Source organism: Manis pentadactyla, chromosome 19 (genome assembly GCF_030020395.1).
Source record: "Manis pentadactyla isolate mManPen7 chromosome 19, mManPen7.hap1, whole genome shotgun sequence".
NCBI classification, from domain to species: Eukaryota; Metazoa; Chordata; class Mammalia; order Pholidota; family Manidae; genus Manis; species Manis pentadactyla.
Genome location: NC_080037.1, coordinates 8,308,022 through 8,327,388, shown reverse-complemented (window position 1 = coordinate 8,327,388; position 19,367 = coordinate 8,308,022). Strand labels below are relative to the sequence as shown.

Sequence of the window (19,367 nt, the reverse complement as noted above, 5' to 3'; positions counted from 1 at the left end):
ACCAACTTGCTTTTAAACTTTTCTTGAAAATCCATTGTCCATATGTAAGGGGCAAATTTCTCAATTCTTTATTGTGTTCTACTGATTTTTCTATCTTGTTAGCAACACCACATTGTGATAATTACCCTATGTGTAATATCTAAAATAACACACAAAATATTAGGAATAAATAATTCAGTAATGTTTCTCTATATAAGAGTAATATACAAAAACTGCATTCTTTTGTTTCAACAAGACTCCAATAGACAAAAATCTTGAATAAAAAAATAGAATTTCCAATAACAGCAAAACTACGGAGTACTTAAAAACATCTAATGAAAGAGATGTAAGACCTCTCAAGAGAAAATTTAAAACTTTACTTCAAGATTTATAAGAAGACCTAAAAAAATGAGGATATATGTGACATTTTGAATAGGAAGACTCAGCAAAATAAAAATGGCAACTCTTCAAATAAGCCTGTAAACTCTATGCAAAATCTCATAAAACAGGCTTTCTGCACAATTTATCAGGATGACCCTAAAGCCTATATGAAAGAATAAAAACAAAAATGCCCAAAACAAGCTTAAGGTATTTATAGGAAGTATCATCTGTATTAGATATCAACACTTACTATAATTATATAATAATTAAAGCAATTTGATATGGGCACAGAGAAAAAACAAGGAATAAGTAGAGAACATGGGAACGGAAACACATATACATGAAAACATGGTATGTCGGTGGCACTGTAAGTCACAAAGAATGTATGGTAACTATAAAAATGTCGGGACTAATGACAATCTACATGGGATGATATAGATTATGTTATCGAATCCTTATCTCACATAATACACAAAAATATTTATCTAGGTGGGTAAATACTTAAATTAAGAATAGTAATGCTGTTGAAGAACACAGAAGAGAATCTCATTACACCGGGTTAGGAGCGGGTTTCTTAAACAAGGAACAAAAGGACAAGCCAGCACGGAAAATATGGCCAGATTTAATTGCCTGCACATTCTAAATTTCTTTATTGGAAGAAAAAATACACATAGTAAACAAAGTAAAAATACAAGCCCCAAACTGTAAAGATATCTGCAATGTATATAATTAAGGGAGGTTCTGCAGTCATAATATATGGAGAACCACCTTATCAATTAGAAAAAGATAATCCATCTGAAAAGTGGGCAAAAAAGTATGAATCAGCAATGTACTCGAATGTCCAGTCAACATAAAAAAAACATGTTTGACATTACTAGTAGGTAGTGACTTCCAGAGCAATAACATAGAGGGTGGAAGACATAAGCCAAAGAACAAAAAAGAATATTTATGAGCTGAAAATAAATGATTGTGCCTTTTAGGGGAGCCTGATACCCCAGTCAGTAGGGTCAGTGTTAATACATTCTGAATTAGGACTATGAATACGGCCTTATTATTGTTTCCTATAGGCCGGTCGCGACTGGAAAACTCAACTCACACATATAGAGCTCGTAAGTGAAAACTAAACTATTATCAGGACCATTTTCAAAGTGACAAATACATTTGAAATGCTTGGGATGATAAAGGCACCCAAACGGTCCTACCGATCAATGAAAGGAACAAAGGGAACACATTTGTGAAGTGTCTGCGATGTGCCAGGTAGTCAGCTCAGGATGTGTCCTTCCTCTTTGTAAGAATTTCACCTTCTTATAATAACATTTGAATGCATTTTAGATGTAAGAAAATGAAGGCTCAGCTGCTTCTGATTTTTTTAAATTTGTATATGCAAAATTTGCATTTTATTCCACAATATGTTTACTTAAAAAATGCTCCAAAGTATTTGTTGTAGGGTAAAACTTATACCCCAAGAGAATACATTCAGCTCTATCTGGCAGCCTCATGATGCCAGGAATACACACACTGTAGTGTGAGAAGTCTGGTATTGCACCGTGCCCACTAACTGATCATGGTTAGCACCTTACAGCTCACAGAGTGCTTTCCCACAGTGCCTGAAGATGGGAAGAGAGGAAACAGAGGGTGCACACGCTTACCTCTGAATTGGGGTTGTTAATTTCTACCTGTCAGGGCTGCTTGGAGAACACAGGGTGTAAATATTCAGCATGGTATGCCTGACACACACAAGTTTTCATTTATTACAGATTAAATTGGGTATCTAAAGTGGAATGACTTACCCAAAACCACACAGATAGTTAAAAGGAAATAAGAAGGTCTAAACTCAAGTCTTCTGAATCCAGGCCTTCTGCTCCTTCTATTGCCAACTGCCTTTTTCTTGTGCACAGACTGGAATGATTCCCTGTTTAATAAAAACCAAAAAGGCTGGTGTTACTGGCTTTATTTATTTCACAAATTCTACTGTTTTAAATTAAAATGTTTTCTACTTATTAATCCCCCCATATCCAGAGTGGGGGGACCTTCCTATAGGCCGGTCGTGACTGGAAAACTCAACTCACACGTGTAGAGTTCGTAAGTGAAAACTTAACTATTATCAGGACCATTTTCAAAGTGACAAATACATTTGAAACACTTGGGATGATAAAGGCACCCAAACGGTCCTATCGATCAATGAAAGGAACAAAGGGAACACATTTGTGAAGTGTCTGATAATTTCAATACTAGCAATTATTTTCTTCGCCTAAATCATTTACTTCTCTTTACCTGGAATATCTGCAATTTTCTCCCTCCCTCTAGATTTCTGCTCAGTTGTCCCCTTCTAAGCTCAACCCTCCCTGAGCAAATTTTGTAAAACAGCACAACCCCATTCCTCTCCGTTATTTTACACTGTCTGCTTTTCTGCACAGCACCAATCTACTTGACACGACAGCCTATTCTCTATCGTTGCTTGTTTAGTTTCTAGTTGTCGGTGTCTGCTGCAATGGGGCTGACATATGGGCAGGGATTTCTGCTGTACATGGCTGTGCTCCCACCTCGTAGAATAGTATCTGGCACCCAACTAGATCTTCAATAAACATTTATTGACCAAATATTTGTTGAATCAATACTCTAGAAATTTCAGGTCTACAAGTTCAGCTTCCATTGGATCCATTTGGTTTGATGAATTAAGGGCCAGGATTGATTGAGACTGGTAAGAGTAATTTCCTCACTGTGTATTCTCTGACAGGTTTTCTAAGCCTAGAAGAGCATAGATAAAAGCCAGAGCAAATTCTTACAGTCAGCTCACAGCTCTACCTGCAGAACGATTTCAAAAGGGAGAAAGATAGAAAGGCTTGTTAAAATCCAAGGTTTTTATGTCAAAATATATTCAAGGCAAGGACTTAGAAACTCTGTCTCTCCGAGAAAAATCCAGCTTCCTATGATCCCATTACACCACCTAAATTTGATTCTACAAAAGGAGTAAACCATGGTATATTATAGGGAAACTCAAAGTCACTTAGTTTGTGTGAACTTCCAAGGTAAACTGATACCAAATCAATCATAGTTTATTTTAATGCATTTCCGCTATTAGTAATTTTATTTATTCACTACATTTTCACTGGTGAATACAATAGTGATTTATGCTATAGTTACATTTTTATTCTGGATATATCAATACACTTTGCAATTATATAGTCACACAGGCCCTAAATTACTGTCATTAACATTAAGAAGCACTGTCATGTTTCAAACCCATGGAGGGGCTAGATCTGTTCCCAAAGTGACCCCATTCTTTATTTTGCTAGTTGGTGTTCCAAGACTGGAATCCCTGAATGAAATGCTGGAGTCCATTTCTGGCTTTACCAACTGGAGGAGCAGTTTGGCACTCATCGTAGCTGGGGAGCCATAGCAGCCAAGTTAGAAAGCACTTCCTCCACTAACTTTTGATGACTTGCATGTCCATAATTCCTTCGTTTCCTCCTGACAATCATGAAATGATATCTTAACTATATTAAGAATATAGGCACATATATTTGGGTGCACAGAAACTTCATCCCTTGGTCCAAACATTCCTAAGCCCAAACCTGAAACTGAAAGGAGAGGCAGTTCTGAATTCAAACACCACCTCCCCGATACCTTTAAATTATTTCCCACTTCTCAATATGTGAATATAAGTCAAGCAAAAACTACTAAGAACCTTAAGTTTTCATTCATTCTGCCCTTAATGCTGAGTAAATCTTAGCAAATTGCAGATTTTAGAATTTGAGGTGAGAATCTCCAAAATTCGACATTTGAGGGGTGGGGCAGTTTCAGTGTCTGCAATAGTAAAGAATTTCATCTCCAATTTTAGGGTAAAGTAATATCTGAGAAGGTCTTGAGAGCAAAAAGAGCAAGTCCTGAAATAAAGCAGAAAAAAAGAATTCTCATCCTAGCCAAGGACGAGAGAAGCCCTCCTAGGTGGTATCTATCTTAGATGGAAAGATCAGAGGATGGCCAAACCACAGACAGATAAAGGCAGAGATGGAGTGAGTCGCTCCACTACGGTGAGAGGCAGAGAACAGTGGCTTGGATGAACCGGAAACTCCATTTGTTCATATACTTTCCCTGTGCCATGCTAGGAAGCGGAGCTTAAAGGGGCCATTCTAGGTGCCATCAGGACAGAACTGATCGTCGTCACCCCTGACGTCACCTCCTGGAGACTCACTCTCTTCTCCTGCCCCTACACTGAGTCACCTCTTCAGTCCACAGCACCCCAGGTGCTCTTGCAGCCACCCTCCCCTGTCCAGGGTTTATGGTTTTAGTTGAGTCAAAGAAAAGTAAAGGAAGATAAAAGCTGAAATGCGGCTTGCAGGACGGGAGAGAAGGCAGACCAGGTGGGAGAAGCATGGCAGCTGGGGACAGCAGAATGGGCACCTACTATTTAGCTGAATTCCCACTTGGTGCTTAACCAGATGCCCACGAATAGTTTTTCTTGAATAGCCAAATATCTTCTAGAAATAATTATTCATAATACCCAATAATACTTCTTAAGAAATTAAATATAGAGAAATGGAGGAATGCTGTTTATTCCTCCTCTTCCATAATGGATTAAGGGTACATTACAGGAAGTATAGTAACATTATCAAACAAGTTGAAATTAAGTTAATAATTTAATTGAAATTAGTAATTTAATTAAAATTAACAATTAAATTATTGTTATTTTGTGTCTATTAAATTAGTAAAGTTAAAAACGACAAATATATTTATGGAGACACTGATAACTCACAGGATATCTGTGGAGGCAGTTTATGAAGGCCTATCAAGAGCCAAAAAAATTGTTACAACTTTGACTCAACAATTGCATTCAAGTGATGTATCTTATGAAATGATTCTAAAGCAGATGTCCACACTGGAGTTGCAGATAATGAAAACCTGAAGATGTTCATTTCAGAGTTATTTAGAGAAACAAAAATAAACAAATAAATAAGGAAATAACCCTCATGCAATAATATTAATTTATTTCATTATTAATTTATTTGACTGCACTACGCAATGGAGATACAGTTCAAAAAACGCAGAACCGAAAAAACAAAAAAACACCCAGGCCTGAAACAGGCTTATATTCTAGTGGGAGAAACAAATAAAACTATGTCTCAGGTGGTGATAAGACTAATGAAAAAATAAATCAAGTAAAGTAAAATGATCCGGAAATTAAACTCAAGTCATATGAGCCAATGGTCTTCTTAATGCTTTACTGACTAACCTCAATAGACCTCCGAAGACTCGGAATAGTCAGTGAGATCTGCTACTCCGAACTCCCCCATGGAGAAAAAAGGAAGGGAACGGTATTGCCGTAGCTGTGAGGAGAGCATGTGGGGACTCCAAGATGTTTGTCCTCCCAGAAGGACAGGGGACTTGACTGAGCCAGGGAGACAGCTGTTTGTGAGCAGCTCACAGGGCAGAGGCCGACGCTCTGACTAGGGTTCTCCCTCCGACTCTCTCCTGACCTCTGAGCCGGTGGCTGAGACCCAGACCATGGCCCTGCTTCCACAAAGAACATGCCTCAGGAATCATCCTCTGATGTCTATTATTCAACAGCGGCTCTGCAAACAAGAATCTGAGCTGCCACCAAACTCTTGGGAACCCTTTATGCACAAAAAACCCAAATTCTATGTTCCTTCAGACCCTCTTACTGTATTCTGGGAATACTAGGGTCTGTGGACCTCCAAGTGTCATTTAAGAAAGCTATTCAGATTTCCTGATTCAGCTGTCCCCAACTTGCCAGTGAACTGTTTACAAAGACAAAGAGAGATGTAAAGATTTGAAAAAAAAAAAACAAAAAACCTCACAGCATTAGTCAACTACTGCCCAAGTATGATATGACCTGATGGAAATGCCTCGATAAAGGCAATCAGTAGTCTTAATATACTTTGTACCCAAAACCTGTCCATCTAAAATCAAAAAGTTTAGAAGGCAGTTTGTCCCTCCCCTAATTCCTTCCCCTCCAGATTACAGAAATGGGGTCTGGGCTGAGCAGAAAACTGAAACCAAACCCTTCGTTCCATGTTACTGATACTTTAGTGGCCAAGGTGTCATTTGTTCCCATTCTCCATTCTACATACATTCAGGAATTACAATGTCTGCAAAGTATCAGGGAAGAATTTCGGGGTGGGGGCTGGATCCTGTACCATCACATTCCATCTGTGGCCCCTGAACTGACACACGCTCACTATAATGCAGTCTAGTGAGCACAGAGTCACAGAGCTCTAGGGACAACCCTTCCTGGGCTTGTGGTTTTCTCGGAATGCTGTGTTTAGCATCTATAATGAACAATCAGTACGCTTGAAGCTAATATGTTATATGGCAATGATATCTCCATTTAAAAAGCAGGAAGAAGCCACATTAGTTAAACACTAGCTCACAACCACCACAAGCAGCACAGGTAGGATAGGGCACATTCTCCTGCTCTTTGACCTTAGATCGGATCTCTGGTAATTGTAATAATAAAGTGGACAGGCAAGAGGCCAAGGGCAAGCCACATCTTATTTGGAAGATGCTGGGTGTGTATACAGCTCTTCTTTTTCAAAAAGATTAAAATCACCTGGCAGGAGGCCTAATAACATACAGATTATATAGATTTTTCTCCCTATACAATGGGGTTAAGTCCTAATAAACCCACTGTTTAAGCTGAAGACACCATAAATCAAAAGTGCATTTGATACAACTTCTTCCTAAGCATCAGACCTTAGTCTAGCCCACAGGAAACCTGCTCAGAACACTTGCACGGGCCTACCATTGGGCAAAGTCATCCAACATGAAGCCTGATTTGCAAGGGTGCTGACTATCTTGTGTAATTTACTGAATACACTACTGAAAGAGAGAGGCAGAATGGTTGTCGGTCGGTGTATGGCTGCTGAAGCAGGTGATCGTGTGGCTGACTGTGAGCTGCGGCTGGCTGCCCGGCCCGGCATCACGGAAGAGGATCATACTGTGCGTTGCTGGCCCAGGAAAAGGTCAACATTCAAAATCTGAAGTACTGAATGAATCTCTTTTGCACCATCATAAAGCCGAAAATTGTGAGTCGAACCACGGTAAGTTGGGCCCGGCTGTATATTATAGAACAAAACTAGAGACTTGTTCTATTTGGAACTTGAGGGAAGTGGTGGTTCTACGACACGATAAATATCCTAAATGCTGCATAACTGTTCACTTTAAGTGGTTTACTTGTTATGTGAATTTCACTTCAATTTTACAAAAAGAGAGAGAACTTCCAGCTAAATATTTACACAAAAAGGCTACATCTGGAAGCGATTTACTTGGACTTGAAAAAAATGACATGTCCCCACAGAATTCATGACATAGGACTTAGGAAAGAAGGATCAAGGGGAATATGTAAGTATTGACCCTAAAAAAAGATTTTCAACAAATACAAACAGAGAAGAGGAAGAACAATATGAAAATAAGATAATAACACCAAATACAAATTTTTTGATTATCCCAATACATATAAATTAAACTTGCCAGTTTAAAGAAAATGTCCGATTGGATTACTGTGCAATCTGGGTCCTATGCTACTTATAAATGGCATAATTAAAGCATGAAAATACTAAAAGGTTGGAAAGGGAGGGATGGGGAGGGATACATCAGCCAAATAATAACCAAATGCCAGTATGGCTTTACTAATATCAAAGAAAACTTTGAGACAAATGTCAGAAGATATACACCGATTAAAGGTCAGTTAACAAAAAAATGTAACAATTCTAAACACGTAGGTTAAGAATTTAATATATAGTTAAATAGACTCAATAGATACAAACAAAAAAATTCCTGCAGGGATAAACTGACAAATCACCATGACGGTGGGAGACTTCTTTCAACAAACTAGAGTTCAAACAGCCAAAAAAAAAAATCTCAGCAAAAATACAGAAGAGTTAAACCAGACAATTAATGACTCTCATCTGATGGAACATTTAGAAATACTTATTATATATTCAGTAAGGCTATAAAAGATGTCTCTATAAAATTTAAAGGGTAGTTATCACATAAATCTAATTAGTTCCCCAAACTCTAGTGATTTAGCTGTGAGTGTGGGAAACAGGACTTAAATGGACTGAAATAAATTTTCTGCCATCAAACAGACTTCAGGTCATAGAAATCAGAATGTGTAATAGAAACAAACTTGAAAAGCCGTACTTCCTGCCATCTGAGTTTATGTAGTGAGAGTTTATCTGCGAGGTATTTTTTGAATTGCAAGAATAATGTAAATTCCAGTTTCGCACTCTGATGTTTTCAACCTGGTATGACATCATAGGCATTACGTCATGCCATTGTTCTTGACTTTTCCTTGGGACTGCTCCCCAGCCCTTGAGTTTCTCCCTCCTTCAGCCAGATATCAAAAACCTCTAAATATAAACTCATGTTGGTAAGACACCTACAGACCCACACACCTATGACATAAGAATTCCTTTGAGGCTGTGTGGATCAACCCTCTGCACAATATATTCTAATTCTTGCTACAGCCAAATGCATTTTCTTTTGTTACAGTCTCAGTTGTGGTGAAATAAAAGGTGACTTACTCCCCTGTCAACTGAAAGTTTAGAATCAGACTACCTACAGCTTTTCCTTTTCTGAAATAGTCAAAACTGGCCCTTTCTCCCATCACAGAAACCCAGAAGTAATTTTCTGATTAGCAACTGGCTCCTCTGGAGCTTTTTCTAGAAAACTTCCCACAGGCCTTACCTCGCTAGAACCTGGTTCCGCAGCAGGCTGTTCCTTGAGTCAAAGCTTCAGGGACGCCTATTTGTCATGTTAGCTGGAAAGATCAGGTAAAGCTCTTCATTTATTCATAATGGGACACGGTAAGAAAAGGTTTTGAAAAATAATGTGGAAAAAATGCCACTGGTAGCTTCCTGGAAACGTGGCCAGCTCTCGTTGGTTATCTGGATGCTAAGCCCGGGGAAGGAAGGGGAGTGATTAATACAGGATGTTAAGGCTCCTCCCCTCGAAGTGCTTAGCTTTCCCTTTCCTTTCCCAGTCAAGCCTGAACAGTGTTCCTCCTATTAACTTGAGATATAAGCCAACGATATTTTAGAATAGGTAAATGAAAGCTAAGAGCTCTTCCTTTATTTTGCTCACCAAATTTCAAGGAAGTTCATATCTACAGTGTTGGTTCTTAAAAAGTGTGGCCTCTAGAACAACCTAAGACAGGCACAGTCACAGGGGGGCCATCAGGTGAGAAATTGGGGATCAACAGAAGTGAGGCTTAGAACCTCACCCCCCCCTGTTTTGAGAGAAATCTTCTGCATCCGTGGATGTTTTGTTGCCCTGGTCTAGCTTGGATTAACACTTAGTCTACAGGCACACGCCTGATCATCTACATTTGCCCTCTTACAGCACTAAAGTATGTTTCCTACCTTTATCTTGCATCTACCTACCACTTCAGCATTTTATTTAAAAAAATAAAATAAAATAAATAATAATAATAAGGGAGAAATGTGGGATTCACATATAAATCAAGTATAAAAATCAAATGAGTATTCCTATCTGACCTGATTGTTTATAGTTCATGATGCGTGATCAAAACCAAAAGTTTCTGTGATGACTGCCCTTGTACTGTTCACCATGTAAGAACTTATTCACTAAGTAAGAATTTGTTCACCATGTAAGAACGTGTTCGTTGTGCTTCAGAAGATCGGAGACTGATGAGAATTAGGCTTGGGGTGGATTAATGATTGTGCATTGAGTCCCCTGTACAGAATTTTATTGTTGTTAACTGTTAACAACCATTTAACCAATAAATATGAGAGATGCCCTCTCAAAAAAAAAAAAAAAACGGCAAACAACACAAAAAAAAAAATAATAATAAATAAATCAAGAAAGAATAACGAATAAATAAATAAATAAATAAATAAAAGTGTGGCCTCTAGACAGGCAACATTGACATCCCCTGGGAACATGTTAGATATGCAGATTCTGAACCAGTAATTCCAAAACTCTCAGGGTGGCACAGGTAGTGTTTTTACAAGCTCTCCAGGGTGATTCCGATGTAAAATTTGAAAGCCCCGGCTCAGAACCTTCCTGTCTAACTGTCTGCAATATGGCATGTGGGCCACTAAATCCTGTAGCCTTGGTTGAGGTTCAGATTGCAATTTCAGTTAACCAGATAGCCAGGCAAAGAGGTGAGTTGGTAAATACTGCCTGAAAAATGGCAGTGGATGTGGCTGGAAGAGATACTTATCGTATTAGTACAACACTGAGCACCTTCAATCAGGCCCGGGCAGGTCTACCGTGAAATCTAGACAATCTCCCAGCCCCAGGACTGGGATTTAATAAAGTAATACTCAGTTCTTCTAGACCATCCCCTGCACCAAGGGTGGGGCCTGCATGTGATAATGTCTGGCATGGCGTCAGCTTAGACAGAAGGTACAGGAAGGGCTGACACATGATATTAGGGATAGTAAATTAGCATCAGTGGTTTGCCAGGCTTATATGTGGCAAATATACAAGACCTACAAATTGGCTCTTACTCATTTTTCATCTTTGCATTCATTCAACAGATATTTATAGAGCATCTATGTGCTCAGCCTCCTTTTTTTTAAATGGCCAAACTGCTATAGAAAGCCTCCTATGCTGGCCACTTCTTCAGGAACCCCTTGGAAGTAGTCATGGTTCTTTCAGGGAGTGCTGACCTCGGTGTGCCTTGACATCACTGTTGTTCGAGTTCTATCAACTCTAATGAACACAGTGGAGAAGGAAAGCTCGGCTATGTCCTGCGCTTGAACTAAATACTTGGATGGCCATGGGACTAAGGGTCTGCATGTCTGGCTACCTAACATGCACATGACCTGGAATTAAAATCCCTCTAGAAATAGAGCTCATCACATCTGGCAGTAACTAAGATTTTTCTCAGCCACCTTTGTGATCATACCTCAGGATTAAGGATGCAGGCCCCTTCAGGGAAGAATCTCTATTTTTCCCATCCTGGATAAACACCTTGGCAAAACCAGATGATCGAGTAAGTTTGAGGGCAGAGGTTTCCCAGGTGGCATTTCCTTCGAACAGGATGGTCCCCATTATAGAGCATGAATCTAACTCTAGGAATTGGGGAGAACACAGCATACTAGAGTATGCTACCGTCCACGCAAGAAAAGATTTCCTGGAGAAAAAAGCTGGTGCTGTAGCCAAGTTTCAAGGAAAGTTGACCTTTAAAGAAGTTTGTCAGTGGACAGGGAGGTGGTTAAACAGGGTCTGATCACCCAATAATGATCTCGAACCTCAAAAGGGGCTATAATCCTTTTAGCGTTGGGGGCTTACCACTGAACATAGAGGAGACCTTGCCTTGTGTCATGAAGACGATGCTGCTGGGAACACATCACCCAGAAAGCAAACCTCTGGGCTCTCATACATGTTTTCATCATGATTTGTGCTGTTAGTGCTGCACTGATTGGCCCAGACCTAAACAAACCAAAGACTGTGTGAAGAGAGGCACCAAGTGGTGGAGTCACTCAGCCCACTGGATTATGATGAATCGCATTTTTAAACCACTGAGATACTAAAGTTATAATGTGAAAGAACTACATTACTTAATGTTTTGGTTTCTCTAAGAGAGTATCTAGAAGGCTTCACCTGGTCATCACTCTCCCGCTCTTGACGGTCATTCTTCTCCCACACGCTGTTGCCTCATGAATACTGCGGCCTCAGCGCTGTATACAATTCATGGGGAGCAGGGACAGGCGATAACATAAGCATCTAACGATACCGTCAGTTTAAACTTCCATCCTTCTTTCTCATGAGGAGCTCAGAGATCCAAGCAGGATAGTTTAAGGCACACAAACTATTAGATGTCAGAGCCTGCATCCTCCTTGGTATTCAACGCTGAATAGGATTGCAGGAGTTGGGTCTGCAGGCACAAGATAAGCAACTCTATCCTCCAGCCGGCATCGGCCACAGAGGCCGCCACCAAGACGCAGGAGCCCTAAGAACTACATTTATCAGGCAAAACCACTATTGTGTATGATTCTCTTTTATCGGAAAGGTGGAGGTTGGCCCCGTCAGAGGTGGTGTTCTGGGAACCTGAATACAAGGGTGAAACAAACCCTAGCAGGCCTCGGGCTGTTACCCATGAATCTCAGATGTTATGCATTACACCCAAGAGGGGATGTAATGGGAAGAACTCAGATCAAAGCTCAGATACTACCCCAGAGAGTCAGGATGAGGGCCCACGCTGAGGAGTCCGGGTATAAGGCAACAGAACGGGAGCAAGGGGAGGCCACACAGGGGCACAAAGGCTCTGGAGTGGACAGAGGGAAACCGAGTCAGAAGGAGGACAGCAGCCTCAGTCAGCAGAACCCCTGTGGCCTTGAGCTTGGCGGGAAAGGGTCCAAAAGGGACTGATCCTACTTGGAAAAGGTCTGTGCACCTCAGATTTTCTATAGTCAGTTGACCTTGGGTATTCATCTGAAACCATAGTAAGGTCCCCTAGACACTACAGGGGAAAAAATTCAGATGGAGAAGTACTGGAATGTTTTTTTAAAAGTCAGAAAAAGACAGATGAGTACAAAACCCAGAAAACTGAACTTTCTATTTGTTTTTTGTGTGTGACTTGAGCAAGAGTTGTTGCAGAAATGAATGAGAATAATAAGAAAATGGCAACAGCTGCATGGACTGTATAGTTCACAGAAATTCTGCCATCAAGGAAGAAGAGAGATAGGTCAATACATCTTGGGAGGCTTAGTAGGTAACAGAAAAATACATTATTTTTTAAATGGAGGCAACAGGTGCAGGTACATGTGTGTGGTTGACTTAAGGTCAAGAGTCAAAAGAAACTGTGTGAAGTGTGAGGGTAACAGAAGGTCTAATCAAGATCCTGAAGGAATCAGGAAAGGGCACGCTCTGGGGCACAGGTGAAATTCACCTTGAAGAAGAAGAGCATCTCCTCCTGAGGCAGAGGAGGTGGGAATACAGAAAAAATAATAACACATCAAGTTCAAGTACATGCATCTGTATTACATACATACTATTTTTTTCGTAAAGCCAAAAAAGCAGCAGGCTAGCCAATAAGATATGGTTTCTCCAGGAAGGCTGTAAGTTCAGTCAAGTGATTACCCATCTGCTCTAAATCAATGGATGTTTCTTTGTACAAGGGGGAAAGATGAAGGACACAAGCGTCAACAGCAGTCACTCAGGCTCAGAATCCCTGCAATGAAATGACTCTGCAGCAGACAAGAGAAAGCAAATGGAGACCACGTTCAACTCGCTAGACTTCCGGAATGGGATGACGTTTTGACCACAGATTTGAATTTCTCTCCCAACCCCACTGCAATCACTTGCTTTGTTTTGTTGCCGGCTTTTTTATTATGAAAAATTTCAAATACAAATTTGAAGGAATAAGATAATGAACACTTACATAACTATCACTTAGATACAAGAAATGTTCATGTTTCACTCTAAATTGCAAACATTGTATGGGGGGCGGTGTTTCCTTATCTGTATACATTTACTGCTGACTATTTGAAACTGAGCTAGTACGGTGTTTAGCCACTAAATACTTCAGCAGACATCTATAATAAAAAAAAATTCCAAACAGCCTTGATACCGTTACTATACCTAAGAATATTATTAAAAAATGCCATGATCACCTAACATCCAAACCGTTAAGTCAAATTTCCCAAACTGAGCTCAGATGCTTTTATCTTTAGGTTTCTTATCAAGGCTCGTGCATTCCATTTGCTGTACATCTCTTGTCACTTTCACACCAGAACAGCCGCACACACATCTTGCTTTTTTATTATCCCCATGACATTGGCATTTTGAAGCGTCACAAGTAATCACCTCTTGAAATGACTACGTTCCCGCTGTGCAGTTTCTCATAGCAGCACCAAAACTATTCCCACGTCGCCTGCATTCCCTATATATCGGAACTCTGAACGCAAGTCTTGATTAAATACAGATAAAACTTTTTAGGCAAGGTGATTTCAAGGCAGCCCTGCTAATTCATCCTGCATGACACCAGCAGGCACATGACATCAAACTGTCCGCTATCAGTGATGCAGTTTGATGACAACAGCTTTCTCTACTTTCAACTGAATTCTTTGCAAGAGGCAAGCCATCTGTAGGATGATACTCAGGCCTCACCCAAATATTCTATTTCCTAACAACCTTTTATCTAATGGTTTCAAAATTCACTGGTAATAATTGCCTGAATCAGTTCTTTCAAGATGGCAAATGGTGATTTCTGGTAAAATCATTCCTTGTTAGGCTTATCAGCTGGCAATCTTCTATAATACTCACCACAGTTCCTCCTCTAAAAGGCAACATGGCAGTCCTTTGGGATATTCACCAATATTTCATCTTTTTCTTCCTATGATGGGTGTATTTGTTAGTCGGCTGTAGCTTCACTAGCAAACGATCCAAAATCTTGGTGGCTCACAACAACAGACATTTCTTGCTCACAGGTCTGGGATTCGGCCGCAGCTCAGCTGTAGCTCCACTGGGCTTTGCTGCAGGCGCTGATCAGTGTCACATCCTCTCAAACCAGGAATTTGGAGGAAGCAGCAATAGCTCCTGGGGGACTGTCTTCTTGCTGGATAGTATGAGTGCAAAGCAGAGGGAAAGCACGAATTGCTCTTAAAGCTCCTGCTTTGGGCCAACCTGCTGTCACTTCCACCCACATTTCATCAGCCAAATCAAGTCGCATCAGTCGAGGGGGGAGGTTTACTCTGTTTCTAGCAGAGCAGAGAGAAAGTTATTTCCTACAAAAACTATACAATCTGCCATAACGGGACTGAACTTTTCCACCTTCCTAAATTTGGACATGGCCATATTCCTTGTTTGGGTCAAAGAGAGATAAGCACACAGGTATTTTTCCAGCACCTTCCTTTCCACTGCAACAGAGACCAATGCCAGTATTCAAATTACCGAATCTCTGTCACTTTGCACCCCTAAGTGAGGATGATAAGGAGCAGAATTCCTGCTAACTCAAGACAGACATAGGTGAAAGTGAAAAATAAACTTGTTTTAAATCATTAAGATTTTGAGGTATTTTGTGATTGCAACACAACCTACCTTCCCGACTAATACAAAATTACTAATTTTCAGAATAAGGAGTTGTGTACTAAGAATTTCCACTGTAGCAAATATATTTTTGTTTCCCTTTCCTTTTTCTTTTTTGATTATCGTTACGGATTCAGATATTTTTATTGATATGCACAATCACAAACATTATTCTTTGTGATACCTATCCCCACCTTGCTTAGGAAGAGCCCCTTCATCTGAACCCTTTTAACAAGACCCCAAATAGTATTTAGCATTTCCTTGCATTCTGATACAGTAAGAGATCTCAGGCTCACCTTAAATTTTTCTCTGCCTTAAACTTAGAACTTACCATTTCTCCAAGGAGTCTGGCTCCTTTTAGTGAGAACGGTATTTTAGAAAACAATAGTTAAATGTCAAGTGTGCTCCTTGCTTTGGAGCACAATGGCTTCTAAGCTCTTTCATTGGACAAAGCATGTTCTTGCATTTTCTCTCTCTGTCCCTTTCTACACACACATATATATGTATATGTCTGCATATATAATATAGACATAGACTATATGCAGATATAGATGGATTACATTGTATATAATGCATGCTATATTTTATATAGATTATGTGTAGGTAGTATTACATATAACTTTGTGTTTATATTGATATCTCCAATTCAGATTTGATATTACAAGCTGAACCCATTAACTTCTTTGGTTCTGTATTTTTTCTCTTTTCTCACACACGGGAAATCTTGGGTCCTAAGATCAGCAACAACTTTAATTATTTGCTTTATTTTATGATACACACACAATAATTTCAAAAGTACAACATCGACAATAAAACCAATGAGTTAAGATTTCCTTGAGTACTTCTGGTCCTTAGAAAATATGCCACCAAAAGATGGATAGTCAGAATCCTGTATGCAAGACACCTGAAGAAATTCCTTTTAGCTACATGTTATCTATTAGATATGCAATTCAGTTAGTTTCTTACAGGTTTAGATGGGAAGACAAGATATGTACAATGTGTCTGACATAAGGATCCTAGGGAAGCCTGCTCTTTCACTTCTGTTTCTAATCACCAGTGTCAATATAACAGCTTTGTGCCATCGTTTGCTCCTAAAAGAAACTGTCCTCTCCTGCTATGAAAACATATATTTGTTATTTGTTAGGTATTTAGTATGTATTTGTTACATATATGAAAACATGTATTTGTTAGGTATGAAATACTAGGTATGAAAACATGTTAGGTGTTTAGTATGCCGACACGAGTTTTCAAAAGCTCCCTCACCATCTTAACTTTTTACAAAATGATTCAATGTTTGCATATATTACAAAACACTCACCACAGTAAGTCTAGCAAACATCCATCACCACACAGTTACTGTTTTTTTCTTGTGATGAGAACTTTTAGGATGTCCTCCCTCAATAACTTCCGAACACCCAATCCAGCACTATTAACTGCAGTCACCATCCTGTGCCTTACTGTACGGGCTTTACAATGATGTAACTCCTGAAGCCAGAAGACTGGACTAGCAAGTGTAAAACTGCCAGTGAGGTGAGGACATAATTGCAGGGAACACAGAAGAAAATCACTGGAGAGAAGATGAAGGGAAAGAGCTACAGCTCAAGAGAGAAGGCTGGAACCCGGCTGTGATGACTGCAAGGGAAAAGCTAGCTGTGGACACCAGCGCCATCATTATGCTCTGAGGCAGAACCTTAACCTGTCTGAGGCTCTGGTTCACCTGTGTTCCAGTCCCGCAAAAGTTCAAAAAGGAGGAAACGCATTTAGCCCACAATGGAAAACAATAGCAACGACCAGTTCTTGTTTAGCAGTTACCATTGTACTGATTTACCTCTGTTAGTTCATTTAATTCCCCTGGCAAATCTCTACAGAAGGTCATATGATTATCTCCATTTTACGGATGAGGAAATGGAGGTAATGTAGCCGAAGTCATAGACAGTAAGTGGCAGCCTGGACTCTCATCGGAATCCAGCACCTAAGAAGCTCTTTCCCCAAGGGCCATGTATTCGACTGAGGGAACTTCAAGGATTATTCAAGACAAGTGGGCTCCCTATAGGCTGTAGAAACCGGGGAAGGGGGACCCTCAAACCATGTTTTCAATTCCAGCTGAGCCACTTAATCCCCGAGTGTCTGGCGTGATTTTTTTGTTTAGAAACTGCAGTCTCACCGACTCTGGTACTCAAGGAAGAGGCTGTGTGCCATCTGCTGGAAGTACAAACTTCACCTTGTGGTACTGAGCGTACCTGTGAGCACCATCGAAGGGGAAATTATGAGAGCTCAGAGACAAGTCTGGTGTACTTCGGTGAGCACCTGCTTTTGTTTTGTTTTGTCTTCTAGGTTTTTGTTTACTTACTTTTCATGTAACTTGCCCTCCTTCACACTTAGTCTATCAGTTTCTCCTCTACCCAAGTATTCAAACCTGAGCTCCAGGCACACAACATAGTTTTAGGTAGAGACAACTCTCTGGTCTTCCCAAGCCAATTTCATAAACCAGGTAATGGCCACAGTGTGCACTGCTGACACATTTTACATTTCCAGGGCACTCTGCCAAGCGGAAAGTAAGAAATGAAAGAGAAACAAATTCAATGGATGTAAAATGGTAAAAAGCACTCTTCCCCTTGGCTCTCAATTTAAAGTCCTGTCACTGAAACTTATGACCTTTACTGTTTATACCTTTTTTAGATCCAGCATAAGAGTTTAAGCCAAGGGCCTGTGATCATCTGTTCTCGGCTCCCATCAGACACCTGGGCTATTACCACGCAGTCAAGTCAGGCAGGACAAGAAAACAAATGAACAAAATACCCATTATTCTTCTGTTCTCTCTGCTCTTTGTTGATGTCATTATTCATCTGAGGACATGACTGTAAGAGGGGCAGAAAGAATCCGAGGTGAGACGGGCCAGAGCCAGGGCTCAAGCTCAAGAGAAAAGACCAGCCAATCACAATTCTGCAGAGAACAGAAGTCTGAGGTTTGCTAATATCAGAAGCTGTATTAATCCAAATGACACTAGCTGCTATCCTAGAAAATCTGAGAATCTCTGTGGATGTTTTGTTCATGTTTCACTCTGATGTGAGTGCTCCCAACTAGGCGGTTCTCCTCTAAGCAGACACAGATGCCCAGTTTCCTTCCATTTTTGTGGCCATTCCATCTTGAAGACGTGGATTCCAGCATCGCCACTGGCATCTATAGCCAACAAGCAGGAGACGAGACAAACAGAGTACAGGCAGTGCATGTTTTTTAATAACCACCTCTGCCTGTAAGTGGGACCCATCACATCCACTCACATGCCATGGGCACCCAGCCCCAGCTAGACCAGGCAGGCTGCAGAGGTGGCCCCTAGAAGGGGAGTATGAGCATTTGGTGGAAAGTCAGCTATGTCACAACAGCTCTAGGAGGGTTTTAGGCTCCTGCTCTGAGACAACTTGTTTAGGAAAAAAATGGCCCTGGGAAGGAATGTGAAGGAAAAGATCACAGGCTGTCGTCGATCAATGACCCTAGATCTAGGAAGAACAAATTAGCATAGGTCACAATTGGGGAGTCATTTGCAGAAGACCTTTCCTGTCTTCCTTAATGCATCGTTCCTCCCTGGGGCTCTCGTGCATTTCATGCTTTCGTGAAACCCCAACCTCTTTGGACACCCATAGTGGCAATTCTGCTCCATTCTCTCAAGACACTGCTAGGTGACCAGCTAATCAACAGCCAAGATGTTCATGGTTGAATTGAGTCCTGTTTTTGATGCATTTGCATTTCAATGTTTATTTTCATAACCTGAGGACTGTAGAAAGTTTGGATCACATGAAAATGCCTTAATCACGTCATCACAGTCCAATTTGGGGAATTCTGACAGGCAGCAAGCCCTCTGGAAGCCCCTCCTAGTACACAGCCTACAGTACATGAACAAAAGTCAACTCACTCATAAAACACTAATCAATAGTAAGATGCTAAAACTAATAATATCTCTGTCATTATTACAGTGCTTAATACTTTAC

The 19,367-nt window shown here is 40.3% G+C and overlaps 1 protein-coding gene across 2 annotated transcripts in view; it reads right to left on the bottom strand.

Annotated features, from left to right (window-relative positions):
• The window catches only part of AIM2 (absent in melanoma 2), a 91,718-nt gene that overhangs the window by 13,032 nt on the left and 59,319 nt on the right, over positions 1-19,367 (bottom strand). Inside the window, exons 1-2 of one of the 2 annotated variants that reach the window (XM_036922649.2) lie at positions 9,070-9,314; positions 2,151-2,272 (exon numbers count right to left, since the gene is read on the bottom strand). The gene's annotated coding sequence lies outside the window, so the exon portion shown is untranslated. Of the gene's footprint in view, positions 1-2,150; positions 2,273-9,069; positions 9,315-19,367 lie in introns of those variants that run through there. The other variant, XM_036922650.2, reaches the window with a different exon arrangement.